This window comes from Mesoplodon bidens, assembly GCF_964165515.1.
Source record: "Mesoplodon bidens genome assembly, chromosome: 7".
NCBI classification, from domain to species: domain Eukaryota; kingdom Metazoa; phylum Chordata; class Mammalia; order Artiodactyla; family Ziphiidae; genus Mesoplodon; species Mesoplodon bidens.
In genome coordinates this window covers 63,813,838-63,826,197 of record NC_138164.1, presented here as the reverse complement: position 1 = coordinate 63,826,197, position 12,360 = coordinate 63,813,838, and the positions used below count along the sequence as shown (strand labels likewise).

At 43.3% G+C, this 12,360-nt stretch overlaps 1 protein-coding gene across 12 annotated transcripts in view; it reads left to right on the top strand.

Moving 5' to 3' along the window:
• PAK1 (p21 (RAC1) activated kinase 1) overlaps positions 1-12,360 on the top strand; it is a 236,681-nt gene that overhangs the window by 153,760 nt on the left and 70,561 nt on the right. For 3 of the 12 annotated variants that reach the window (XM_081241105.1, XM_081241104.1, XM_081241106.1), the window contains exon 1: positions 4,781-4,963. The exons of the other annotated variants lie outside the window; for them this stretch is intronic. The gene's annotated coding sequence lies outside the window, so the exon portion shown is untranslated. Of the gene's footprint in view, positions 1-4,780; positions 4,964-12,360 lie in introns of those variants that run through there. 12 annotated transcript variants of the gene reach the window in all.

Sequence of the window (12,360 nt, the reverse complement as noted above, 5' to 3'; positions counted from 1 at the left end):
TTAGTGGTGATTCCTGGAGTCATAGGCCATTTCTAGGTCATCTTTAATCCCTGTAACCAAGTACAGGCAAGGGCACATGGTAGACGTTTGACGAGATAGAATACTTACTAGATTTGCAGGTGATAAAGACTGGAAGGAAAAACTACTATGCTAGATGGCACAGAGTGAGACAGACAGAGAGAGAGAGAATGAGCGAGCGAGAGTGAGTGAGCTTGAAAAGGTGGGTTGAAGCCAAAAAAGATGAAATTTAAGGTGGATGGCAGTGAAGTTCTATATTTTAAGTCTGAAAGAAATGGCAAAATATGGGGAGCCTAGAGGAGACCTAGCCTGATGCTATTCTTATGAAAATTGTGGTTTTGGCTGCCTAAGGCCAGGGTCAGCCAAAGGCACTGCAGTGACTAAAAAGCTAGTGCAGCTTCAGACTGAATTATTAGAAGTACAAAGTATAATTAATGGAGGTGATAGTCCAACTACGTTCTGTAGGGGGTAGACGGCACTTAGACTATCACCTTTCCCATAGGGTACCAGGCAGTAAGAGGGTCATTGCAAACAGGACTGTGTTTAGTAAAAGGTGCCCAGATCACCCAAAGTAGAGTTTGAACTGTTCCCAGTCTGCAATGAGGTAAGCATAGAAATTGAGGGAGTTTAGAAACTTTTACAGTAATTTGACAGAGTAATTTTAGGTCTAATGAATCTAATGAAAAAGAAACTGAGGTTTATCTTATATGTCTTTTTTTGTTTGTTTGATACTTGCCCTTTATTTTTTATTTTATTTTAATAGACTATTTTTCGAGCAGTTTTAGGCTTATAGAAAAATTGACCAGGAAGTACACACACCTCCCATGTACTCCATCTCTCCCACTCCTCCCAGCACTTCCTCTATTAACATCTTGTATCAGTGGGTACAATTGATGAATCGGTATTGATACATTATTATTAACTAAAGGTCTTTGTGTTGTATATTTCTATGGGTTTTGACAAATGCATCATATCAGGTATCCACCATTATAGTATCATACAGAATAGTTTTACCATCTTAAAAATGCCCTGTGGGGACTTCCCTGGTGGTCCAGTGGTTACGACTCCGAGCTTCCACTGCAGGGGGCATGGGTTCCATCCCTAGTTGGGGAACTAAGATCCCTCATGCTGTGCTGCACAGTCAGAAAAAAAAAAAAAAAAAGCCCTATGTTTCATCTGTTCATCCCTGCCCCCACTTTCTTAGCCCCTGGCAACCACTGATCTTTTTGCTGCTTCTGTAGTTTTTCCTTTTACTGAATATTATATAATTGAAGTCAACCTTTTCAGACTAGCTTTCTTTCACTTAGCCGTATACATTTGGGGTTTTTCTAGGTCTTCATGGCTTGATAGTTCATTTCTTTTATTGATGAGTAATACGCATTGTATGGATGCTTGTCTATACATTCATCTATTGAAGAATATCTTGGTTACTTCTGAATTTTGGCAATTATGAGTATGGCTGCAATAAATATTTGTGGACAGGTTTTTCAACTCATTTGGATAAATACCTAGGAGTGCAATTGCTAGATTGTATGGTAAGCCTATATTTAGCTTTATAAGAAACTGCCAAACTGTCTCTCAAAGTGGCTGTACTATTTTGCATTCCCTCAGTAGTGAATGAGAATTCTTGTTGCTGCACATCCTCACCAAATTTGGTGTTATCACTCTTTTGGGTTTTAGCCGTTTCTAATAGGTAAGTAGTGGTATTTTGTTGTGTTTTAATTTGCAAGTCCCTAATGACATATGATGTTGATTATCTTTTCATGTGCTTATTTGCCATCTCTATATCTTCTTTGGTGTGGTGTCTGTCCAGATTTTTTTTGTCCATTTTTTGATTGGGTTGTTAGTTTTCTTATTGTTGAGTTTTAAGAGTTCTTTGTATATTTGGAATATAAGTCCTTTATCAAATGTGTGTTTTGGTAATATTTTCCCAAGTCTATGACTTGTCTTTTCATTCTGTTAATACTGTCTTTGGCAGAACAGAAGCTATAATTTTTAAATAAGTCCAAGTTATCAACCTTTTCTTTTATGGATTGTGGTTTTGTTGTTGTATCTAAAAAGCCATCACCCAATCTAAGGTCATCTAGGTTTTCTCTTTTGTTATCTTCTAGTCATTTTATAGTTTTGCATTTTACATTAAGGTCTGTGGATACATTTTGAGCTAATTTTTGTGAAAAGTGTGAAGTCTGTGTCTAAATTTTTTTGCAGGTGGATGTCAGGTTGTTCTCACACCATTCATTGAAAAGAATGTTCTTTCTCCATTGAATTTCCTTTGCTCATTTGTCAAGTATCAGTTGACTATATTTGTGTATGTCTATTTAGGGTCTCTATTCTGTTCCACTGATATATCTGTCTGTCTTTTCGCCAATAACACACCACCTTTATCACTGTAGCTTTATAGTAAGTCTTGAAATCAGGTAGTGTTAGTCCTCTGATAGATATCTATATGTAGCTATAGTTATATTGATCAGATACGTTGCCTAGGCTACATCCCAGACCAGTTGAGTCAGAATCTCTGCTAGGACTTCAGTATATATTTTTAAAACTTCCCTGGTAATATTGATACACAGGGCGAGTTAAAAACCGCCATACTCAAACCATAAACTTCTTGAAGGTGTAGTCCTGTTCGATGGTGTGTATGTCTCTGGTGGCTTGTACAAGATGCTTAAATAGTTATTGAATGAACAAATGATTAAAAGAACTGAGTGTGTTTATTCTGGAGAAGAGAAAATGTGCATGGCCTTGATAGATCACCATATACACATATCTGAAAGCCTTTAATATGATTTGGCGTTGAAGGACGTTTTCTGAGTGCTCTAGTGGCCAGAATTGGAAGTTTACAGAGAGGCACCTGGCTGAATATTAGGAAGCACTGTCTCATAGTGCTCATCGCAGATGAGCTTTCTGTTCCTGCATATTCCAGCAGAGCCTATCTGTAAGAGCAAATGCTACATGGGATGGGAAGTTGGGTAAGGTCAGATGTTATGATTATTGATGATTACTTTGAAACACTCTGTCCAAGACTGCGGACTCTTTTTGGTTCTCCTCTCATTCATAAGCTGAAGGACAAGGGTGTGGGCCCAAAAGAACATCCTAAAACTACTTTGAAGCTGAGTTCTCAGAGTGCAGCAGATCCCTGCAGTCTGTATCACTGACCGATTCTCTGTGTGGGCACGGGGATCGCCAAGAAATTTCCTGTCTCCTCTACCAAATTTGAGACTCTGATAGTTGGAATAGCACAAGTACTCAGGGTCTGGGAAAGGTGAAAAATACTTAACAGAAGAGCTCTTTCTGTCCTCCTGGAGTTCTTCCTCTACATCCTTCTGCAATTAGATTACTTTGGGCATATCAAATGGAGGTGTAGACATCTGTCAGGGAAAATTTCTCTCTAGTACATTTAAATTATTGATCAGACATAATGCTGGTTACCTGCTCTTTGCCAGGCTGTAGGGAGAGGGATATGGTAGTCAATACAAAGATGACTGACATGGCAGAGAGAAATAAAGCATAGGCTTAGGAGTCAGACCAAAGTTGGAATGACTCAGTCATTTACCAGCTGTGTGGTCTTGGGGAAGTCACTGCCCTCTCTCACTCATCACATCCTGTCTTTTACCGAGTTCGGCTGCTGCTTCTTCCAAGCTGTATGTTTAGAATATTCTTGTTTCTTCTCATCTCTTCTTCCAATATGTTATTCTAAATCATTACCGTCTTCTTTTGCCTGGAGTTCTGAAAGAATCTACTGACTTGTCTTATTTCCATAACTCTCCCCTCTGTTCTCCATTCGGCAGTCAGCGATTTTTAAAAAATATAGATTAGACCTTGTCATTCTGCTTAAAACCTTCCAAAGCTTTCCCATTGCTAAAACCTAGAACAAAACCCAGACTCCTAGTTATGACCCACAAGAGACCCTGCATAATCTGACTCCTGACATCTCTCTCAAGAGCAAGACATAGAGTGGTAGTTGACGAGGGAATTTTACGTCCTACGGAGCATTTGGAAATGTGTGAAGGTGTTTTTTTATTGTTTCAATTATTGGGGGGCACTTCTAGTATTTAGGGGGTCTGGCCAGTGTTGGTAAATATTCTGTATTATTCTGCTCAGGGCCCTTTACAATGCCTGATTCACAATATGTGTATAAGAAATTCTTATTGTACAAAACCGTATTCTTCCTGGAACTCAGTTTTGACACGTGAATTGGTAGTGTGTCTACTTCATAAGGTTGTGGTGAGATAGACATAAGATTTTGTAAAGTACCTGGTACACAACAGCACTTAATAAATGGTAGCTGCTGCTGAGCTTTCTTTGCTTAGAAGCAGCTATAAGCATCCACCCAGTGTTTTCCCTAGGGCATTAGAATTAGAACCTGACACCTTTGTTGGAGGCGGTGGGTGGGTGCATTTCTTTCCTTGAAGCCTAATCTGATAGAATGCTAGGTTTGATTTGAGTTGTCCTGGAGTCCAGACCCAGCTGGAGAAACTAAGGCACAGGGGAGCTCTGGTTCTCTTCCTTGACTCTGGGGCCCACCCAGGAAGCTCTGGCAGTCCCTGGAAAGCCTGGATTCACTGAGAAATTACCCCCTGCTGAAGACTAGGTTGGGGAGAATAGCTGAGAGGGTGGCAAGGTAGTAGTCTCCCCGCCTTTCCTCAGAGCCTCTTTGCAGAAAGGAGAAGCGCGGTTTTCTCCCGCCTCCTTCCCTCCCTTATTTCCCCGCCCCTTCTGCTTCGCCAACCCTGGAGCAGAGCTTTCGCTGCGCCCTGCGAGGGCGGGAGCGTGCTGCGCCCCGGAGCCAGAGCTGGGGCGGCCGAGCTGCTGGGAGCCCGGCCCCAGCCAAGTAGAGCCACCTGGGTGGAGCCCAGGGTGTTGCGCGCCCGGCCAGGCGTGAGGGAGGTGCGGCTCTGCTACAAAAACCGTAGGCAGAGATGCCGGGGCCATCTCCCGCCACCAGGTAATGCTGGCCCACCCTGGGGCGCGCTCAGCTGCGCGGTGCTGGGGCGGGCGGGGGTGGGGGGGGACACGTCTCTGCTGGCTTCCGGGGAGTGGTGACGCGGGTCCGGTAGATTTAGGGTCTCTTCCTTTAAGAGACCCTAAGTGAGAGAAGGGGTTTAGGGTGGAACCCCCAGATGAGCCCACCCAGGCCTAGGCCAGCACTGGAATCAGAGCTCTGGCTAGGGAAGGGTGTGAAGGGGAAGCTGGTTTTGGGGGAACTTGTTCTGCCTCAGGAGCCTTGCCCCTTTGCAAGCACCCTTCTGCTTGGCGGCTAGGGTGATGCTTTCCTCAGCCTTGGATTAGCGGATGGCCTACTGGGACCATGGGGGCTTTTCTCTTGGGTGCTGGGGAGGGGCATTGCACTATAAGTGACTTGTTAAGAGGTGGAGTAAACTGAGAGCTGGGAGACCTGGGGTGGGGTGGGAGGGCTGGTCCTGTTCAGGCAGCCTCTGTGGGGCCTCAGTTTCCTTATCTGTGCAATGAAGGGCTTGACATTTTGTTTGTGACTCTGGCATTTTCAGGCTGTCAAACTGCCTTTTGGACAGGTGAGTTGGTAAAAGCCCTAGAATGGACTACAGAAATGTCCCCCTCAACACTGTAGGAGATAGGTAAACTTGGGAAACAGACCTTGGTACCCTGTCTTCCAGCCAGTCTTTTGAATGACATCTTACTGGGCTGCTCAGGACCCAGTGACTTCACAGACGAGGCAGAGGTTGAGAATGCTGATTATTTTAGTGTTGAGTGTGGGTATATTGGGTGTAGGGAGATGGGGTTGGGAAGAAGCAGATCAAGGTATATTAATGGTTTTTCTCCAAACTGGCCAATTGTTTGATACTTGGGCATAAAGCTGCTTTAAACTCGGCTGTCTTCTCTGGAGCTTCCTCCTTACTCTGTCAAGCTAATGACAGACCTTGAGGCTGTGTAATGTCTTAATCACTATAATTCTTTCCTTTTTGATCATCTGAAACCAAGAAACACATGTCAGGCCTGATACTAACCTACCTTGATTATTTTGGACTGCCTTCCTCCCCCCATTTTTTCTGTGACTCTACCCCCTTATCATCTTCTCCCCACTTTTCTTTCTACTTCCTACTCCTGATCATTTTTCCTGCCCTGCCCCCTACCCACCTTTTCTCCCATCCCCACTTTCTCCCTTCTTACTGCTCCCCTTTCTAATCCCTTTCCTCTCATGCTTCGCCTTTCTAATTCTTTCCTCTCCATAGCAGATTTTTCCTGATCACTATCTTATGTACCATCCCCATCCGTGTCCCTTCATATTCACACGAACTACTCTTTAATTTTTATTATGGACTTGACATTGTATATTTATTTGCTTATTTCTTTGCTTCTCTTACTAATCCATAAAGTTCATGAACACAGGGACTTGGTCCTGTTCAGCTAGATTAGTATTGGTACACTGTAGATGCTAAATAAGTGTTTGTGGAATGACTGAATATGTGTGTGTGTGTGTGTGTGTGTGTGTGTGTGTGTGTGTGAGAGAGAGAGAGAGAGAGATTGATTGATTAATGTAGCTGCTGAAGGAGGAGATCATTCCAGGTGAGAGGAGGGAGTACAAGCAAAGGAGTAGAGGGAGAAGAGAGAATGAGAGGATGGCTTTTGATGGGAGAAGGGTCACCTCCTTCATTGCAACTGGGTGGTACAGTGCAGGGAAGCATACAGATTTAGGAGTGGGAAGATAGAGTTCTTTTGCAAGGATTTCTGTTTTCTCATTGAAAGTTGGCTCATTGGCTAAGGGAAGGGGTAAATGAGAAGCCCAGTTGATGCTCATTTGAGGCAAGGTAATCATAAGTAGGGAGAGCCTCATAATTTTCAAGCTAAAGCAGTCAACCAGGTAATGTTCTCTAGGATACTCAGCTCTTTCAGTATAGAGACAGTTTGGAGCTCAACCATCCCAAAGCTGGGATTTTGCCAATTGAATTTTGGAAAGGGAGAGAAGGCAAGGGGGTTGATTTTTCTTGTTTTTGTTTTTTTATCAGATTTACCTTCCTAAAATGAGCATCAACTGGGCCTCTCATTCACCCCCTCCCTTAGCCAATAGTTTATTGTTCGTACTGTTATGAGCATGGGTGTACAGATAGCTCTTACAGACCCTGCTTTCAATAATTTGGGGTATATACCCCAGAAGTAGAACTGCTGGATCATATGGTAATTCTGTAATATTTTTAATTTTTTGAGGAACTGTTCACTCTACTGTTTTCCATAGTGGCTGTACCATCTTATATTTCTACCAGTAATTCATAAGGGTTCCAGTTTCTCCACATCCTCACCAACACTTGTTGTTTTCTGGGGGTTTTTTGATAGTAACCATCCTAAGGGTATAAGGTGGTGTCTCGTAGTTTTGGCTTGCATTTCGCTAGTGATGTTGAGCATCTTTTTATGTGCTTATTGGCCATTCATGTATCTTCTTTGGAGAAATGTCTATCCAAATCCTTAGCCCATATTTGAATTGGGTTTTTTGGTTTTTTTGTTGTTGAATTTTAGAGGGTTGATGGGTTTTTTTTTTTTTTTGCGGTACGCGGGCCTCTCACTGTTGTGGCCTCTCCCGTTGCAGAGCACAGGCTCCGGAAGCGCAGGCTCAGCGGCCATGGCTCACGGGCCTAGCCACTCCGCGGCATGTGGGGTCCTCCCGGACTGGGGCACAAACCTGCGTCCCCTGCATCGGCAGGCGGACTCTCAACCACTGCGCCACCAGGGAAGCCCGGGTTGATGGTTTTTGATGTTTAAGTGATTTTGCTGGACTATGTTTAGGGAAAAAAGGAAGTGACGGTAGTGGGGACTAACCGATAGTGGATTGGAGCTCAAAATAAAGTCTGGGAATTGTAGTGGAAGTTCTTGAACAAGTGAGCTACATGGATAGGAGGTTGTGTTTGGAGTATATATGATTCTCTCTAGATATTGGTGTCAATGAACATTTTGAGGATAAGGTCCAGGGTGTGATCATGGGAGTATTGGTTAACTTGGACTATAGGTGAGCAAATGAGATAGCCAGAGTGTTGGAAGTGTCATCATTGTGTCTGTTGAATCACCTAGAATGTTAACTGGAAGGGTACAGAAGAACACTGATCTAAGGACCTTTGGGTGGAGTGTCCAGGAAGTAGGTATTAGGCAGCAAGGGAGTGTGATAGCAGCCAGTGGAGGCTACTCAAAGGAACAGAGGTTTTACAAGAGGAAGAAAAAGGAGTGGTTTGGTAATGGCACTGAAAATTAAGGACCACACTGATAGGTTGGGTGTAAGAGAGAAAACAGCCTTCAGTTGAGAGAGCTGCTAGAGAAGTCTCTTTCTCAGGAGATAACCAAATTTCTTTTAAGGCAAAGAGGCAAGGGGAATGAGCCCATGACAAATGGGAAGTTCCAGAGGAAATAGTGGGAGGGATCCAGAGTCAGGAAAGGGTTGAGGAATTTGGTCAGATTAGAGGACATACAGAAAAGGTTGGGTATGAGAGTTTGGGTGGTCAAGGCTGTCTGAAGTACATGGACACTGGAAGCTTGATTAAATTAGTCGTGATTCTCTTTTAAAGGAGAGAGGACAGTCTATTTTCATTCTGTTGTTCCTAATACTTCCAAGAGAATATGTTCCTTTGAGGCAGCATGTGGCAGTGTGGGAAATCATAGGATATGTTCAGGCAGATTGACTGGAAGATCATCCATCTAGGAGACAGCAGAATAGATTCCAGTGTTTCTTGGGAGGTTAAACTAGATCACCTTATTGGTTCCTTCAGCTCTCAGATTGTATGAGCCTCAGGTTTTAGTGATTATTTTCTCAGTTCAGGCCATCCATGGGGAGGGCTGGAGGTTTGAAGCTTAAATTTCAATTTTTCCCTTAACTATTGGGAATAGCTCAACGGGGGATACAGGTCAGGGATTTCCCAAGATGGTAGGAGGAGGATTATAAGACATTTGGTGCTGGTTTCTGTGAGTCACTCTAGTGACTATCTGCAGGGGTGACAGGGGTGAGGAAGATGTGTAGTATTATTGGTAGGGGGAGGAGAGGGTGAAGGTATAGGATCAGCGTAAGTTAATTTAAGTCTCTGACTCCAAATTTCTCTGCCTTTTCCATTTCACTTTGCTGCCTCTCATACCTCTCCAATGTAGGAAGTTTTCCAGGTATTCTATTTCATTGAGTGATCTTAGCTAAGTTGCATACCCTTATGGGTTTCATGTTAGAACTATGAAATAAAGATTTGGAACTAGCTGATTTTTCAAGATCCTTCCAACTCCTGTGTTTTTCTTCTCTAAACCAGGCTGCCGTTTAGTCAGTAAACCGTTACTAATTACCTAGTTGTGCCAGGTCTATGCTGGGTGGGACTCGGGGACATAGACATTAATCAGACTTAGTTTTGTCCCTTGAGTTGTTCATGGTCTGGTGAGGTTGATATCATGAAATATGGAACCTGCTCCCTAGAATTATGTATAAAATGCTATTAAATTTGGGGCAAGGTAGAAATAGGAGGGCTGTGTGAATGTTTTGTAGAGGAAGTGAGTCAAGCCGGGTCTTGAAGAATGAGTAGGAGTTTTCTTGGCAGACAAGTTGGGACATTTTAGGCAGAGAGAACAGTGTGGGCAAAGGCAGTAGCCTGAAAGCAGATTGGGTTGGAATGACAAGTTTAGAGATAGAAGAGATGAAACTGGATAGATGAGTGGGGGATGAGAACAGGTGTTTTTTTTTTGCAATACACGGGCCTCTCACTGTTGTGGCCTCTCCCGTTGCGGAGCACAGGCTCCGGACGCGCAGGCTCAGAGGCCATGGCTCACGGACCCAGCTGCTCCGCGGCATGTGGGATCTTCCCGGACCGGGGCACGAACCCGTGTCTCCTGCATCGGCAGGCGGACTCTCAACCACTGCGCCACTGGGGAAGCCCGAGAACAGGTGTTTTTTGAACATCTATTTTGTGTCAGGCAGCATGCTAGGAGCTTTCATATATGCTTTTCAACTCTCATGATAGCTCTGTAAAATAGACAATCCTATTTGTATTTTAAAAAAGAGGAAACTGTCCTTCCCTTGTGGCGCAGTGGTTGAGAGTCCGCCTGCCGATGCAGGGAACTACGGGTTCGTGCCCCGGTCCGGGAAGATCCCACATGCCGCGGAGCGGCTGGGCCTGTGAGCCATGGCCGCTGAGCCTGCGCGTCCGGAGCCTGTGCTCCGCAACGGGAGAGGCTGCAGCGGTGAGAGGCCCGCGTACCGCAGAAAAAAAAAAAAAAGGATAAAAAAGAGGGAACTGAGGGTCAAAAATTAAAGTAGCTTTCCTAACAGCTCAGAAAGAGCTTCCAGTTTTCCTCCCTGCTACCTCAGCAGTTGCTTTCTTGTTGCTAAACCAGTGCGAGTGGCTGGAGGCTGCATAGTGGGAATGTCTTTGACTTGTCAGAAGGACATCCCTCAGCAAATTCAAGACTGTAGCATTCCAGGCTTCTGCCAAAGAAAACCTCCTGGCACAATTTAATTAAAGATCAGATTCTCATAACCAGGTGTCAAGGGCATGCAGTACTCCCCAGTCTTGGGTGGAGTGTTGAGCATGCCAGTCTTAGCAGCTCTGAGTTGTTGGAACTGAGAAATGTGATTAATACATGAGATAGGTTTTATTTCTTTTTTCCTTCCCCATCTTCATTTAAATAATGGCCTGAGGTAATATTAAAGGTTATCTAGTCCATTCCTTTGCCTCTAGAGTGAACAGTGAGGTATGGTGTAGTGGAAAGAGAGGTGATTCTGCAGTCACACAGACTTCATCTCAGGTTCCTGCCTCTGCTCTCCACTAGCTGTGTGACCCTGGGTGGCTGGCAGCATCTCTGAGATTTTGCTTCTTCTGATTTGTTCACTCTTTTATCCCCAGCACCTAACACAGTCTGGCAAACAGTAGGTGATGAATAAATATTTACATGAATGAATGAGAAAAATGATACCAACCAAATAGATTTCCAGGCTTTCTTGTAAACTCCATTAATGTTAGTGGTTATTAAAATATCATCCCCAGGTGATGGCTGAAACCCTGTTTGTAAAGACGGTTAGTCCAGGAGTTTCAATGGGGATACTCTTAAAAGAATTTTAGCAACTTTGTTAGGCAATTTAGAGAACTCTCCTAAATTCCAAGTCCCATTGTGTGAGCTCAAGGCACCACAGAGTCGTCAGTGCAGATGGATAGCAGCTGGTCCCCTCCTCCAGGCAACACTTCTTTTCTCATTGTCATACATCAGCCTTTTTTAATCAACAGCGTCATCTTTTATTTTTAACATGGGACATTCATTGTACAGATCTAGAACTGCTTAGAAAGGACCATTTTTCTGACTAGCGCTGTATGTGTTGCAGAAAATGAAAGGTCCTCTGTGATTGCTGTGTCCTACTTTTTCACCTTCATGTTGCGTTCTACCACACTGTACTCTCACGCATGTTATTCCTATGGTCTGGGATATATTTGCCGTCATCGTTCTCTGTCAAAATCATTCATTTTATTGTCTGTTTTCCTTGGTCAAGGTAATATACCAATGCCTGGGCCTATCCCAGACCAATTAAAATCAGAGTTAAAGCAGTGGTATTCCCCCCCACCCCCGCTGCCCCCACTTTTTAATTAGGAAAATCTGAAACATACAGCAAAGTTGAAAGAATTTTATAGTGAATAACTGTGTAATCGCCATGTAGATTTTTCTACCATTAACATTTTCATGTTAACTTGCTTTATCACATCCATTATATATTATATATTAACATGTATATTATATCACATCCCTATGTTCATCCATTAATGTATCTTACTTTTAAAAAATGCATTTCAAAGTAAATTGCAGATATTAGTATACTTCCTCTCTTAAGTACTTCATCTAGTGTTTTAAAAAGCTCTCTTAAGTACTTCATCTGGTGTTTTAAAAAGTTCCTAGGGAATTCTAATAGTCCAGAGTCAAAGACCACTAGTCTGACCTATTTATTCTTTAAGCCCCTACTCTTTTTTTTTTTTGGCTGCACTGCGCAGCATGTGGGATCTTAGTTTCCCAACCAGGGATGGAACCCATGCCCCCCGCAGTGGAAGTGTGGAGTCCTAACCACTGGATCACCAGGGCATTCTCCTAAGCCCCTACTCTTAACACCACTTCTTCTGTGAAGCCTCACTGATGACCTCGGTTTAATATAGTCTTTCCTTTCTGTTTCTTCTGACATTTTACTGCTTGTACTGTTCTACAGCACTGTTCACAATTGGCCTGACATTATGGTTTTCTAGTTCCTGTCTATCTTGCTTACTAGACCGTGAGAACCTCTAGAGTTGGGAACATATTCATTTATTTATCTCTATATCCCTAGTTTCTGGCATAGCACCTTACAAGTAAGTACTCATTAAAAATTATTTATTCGAA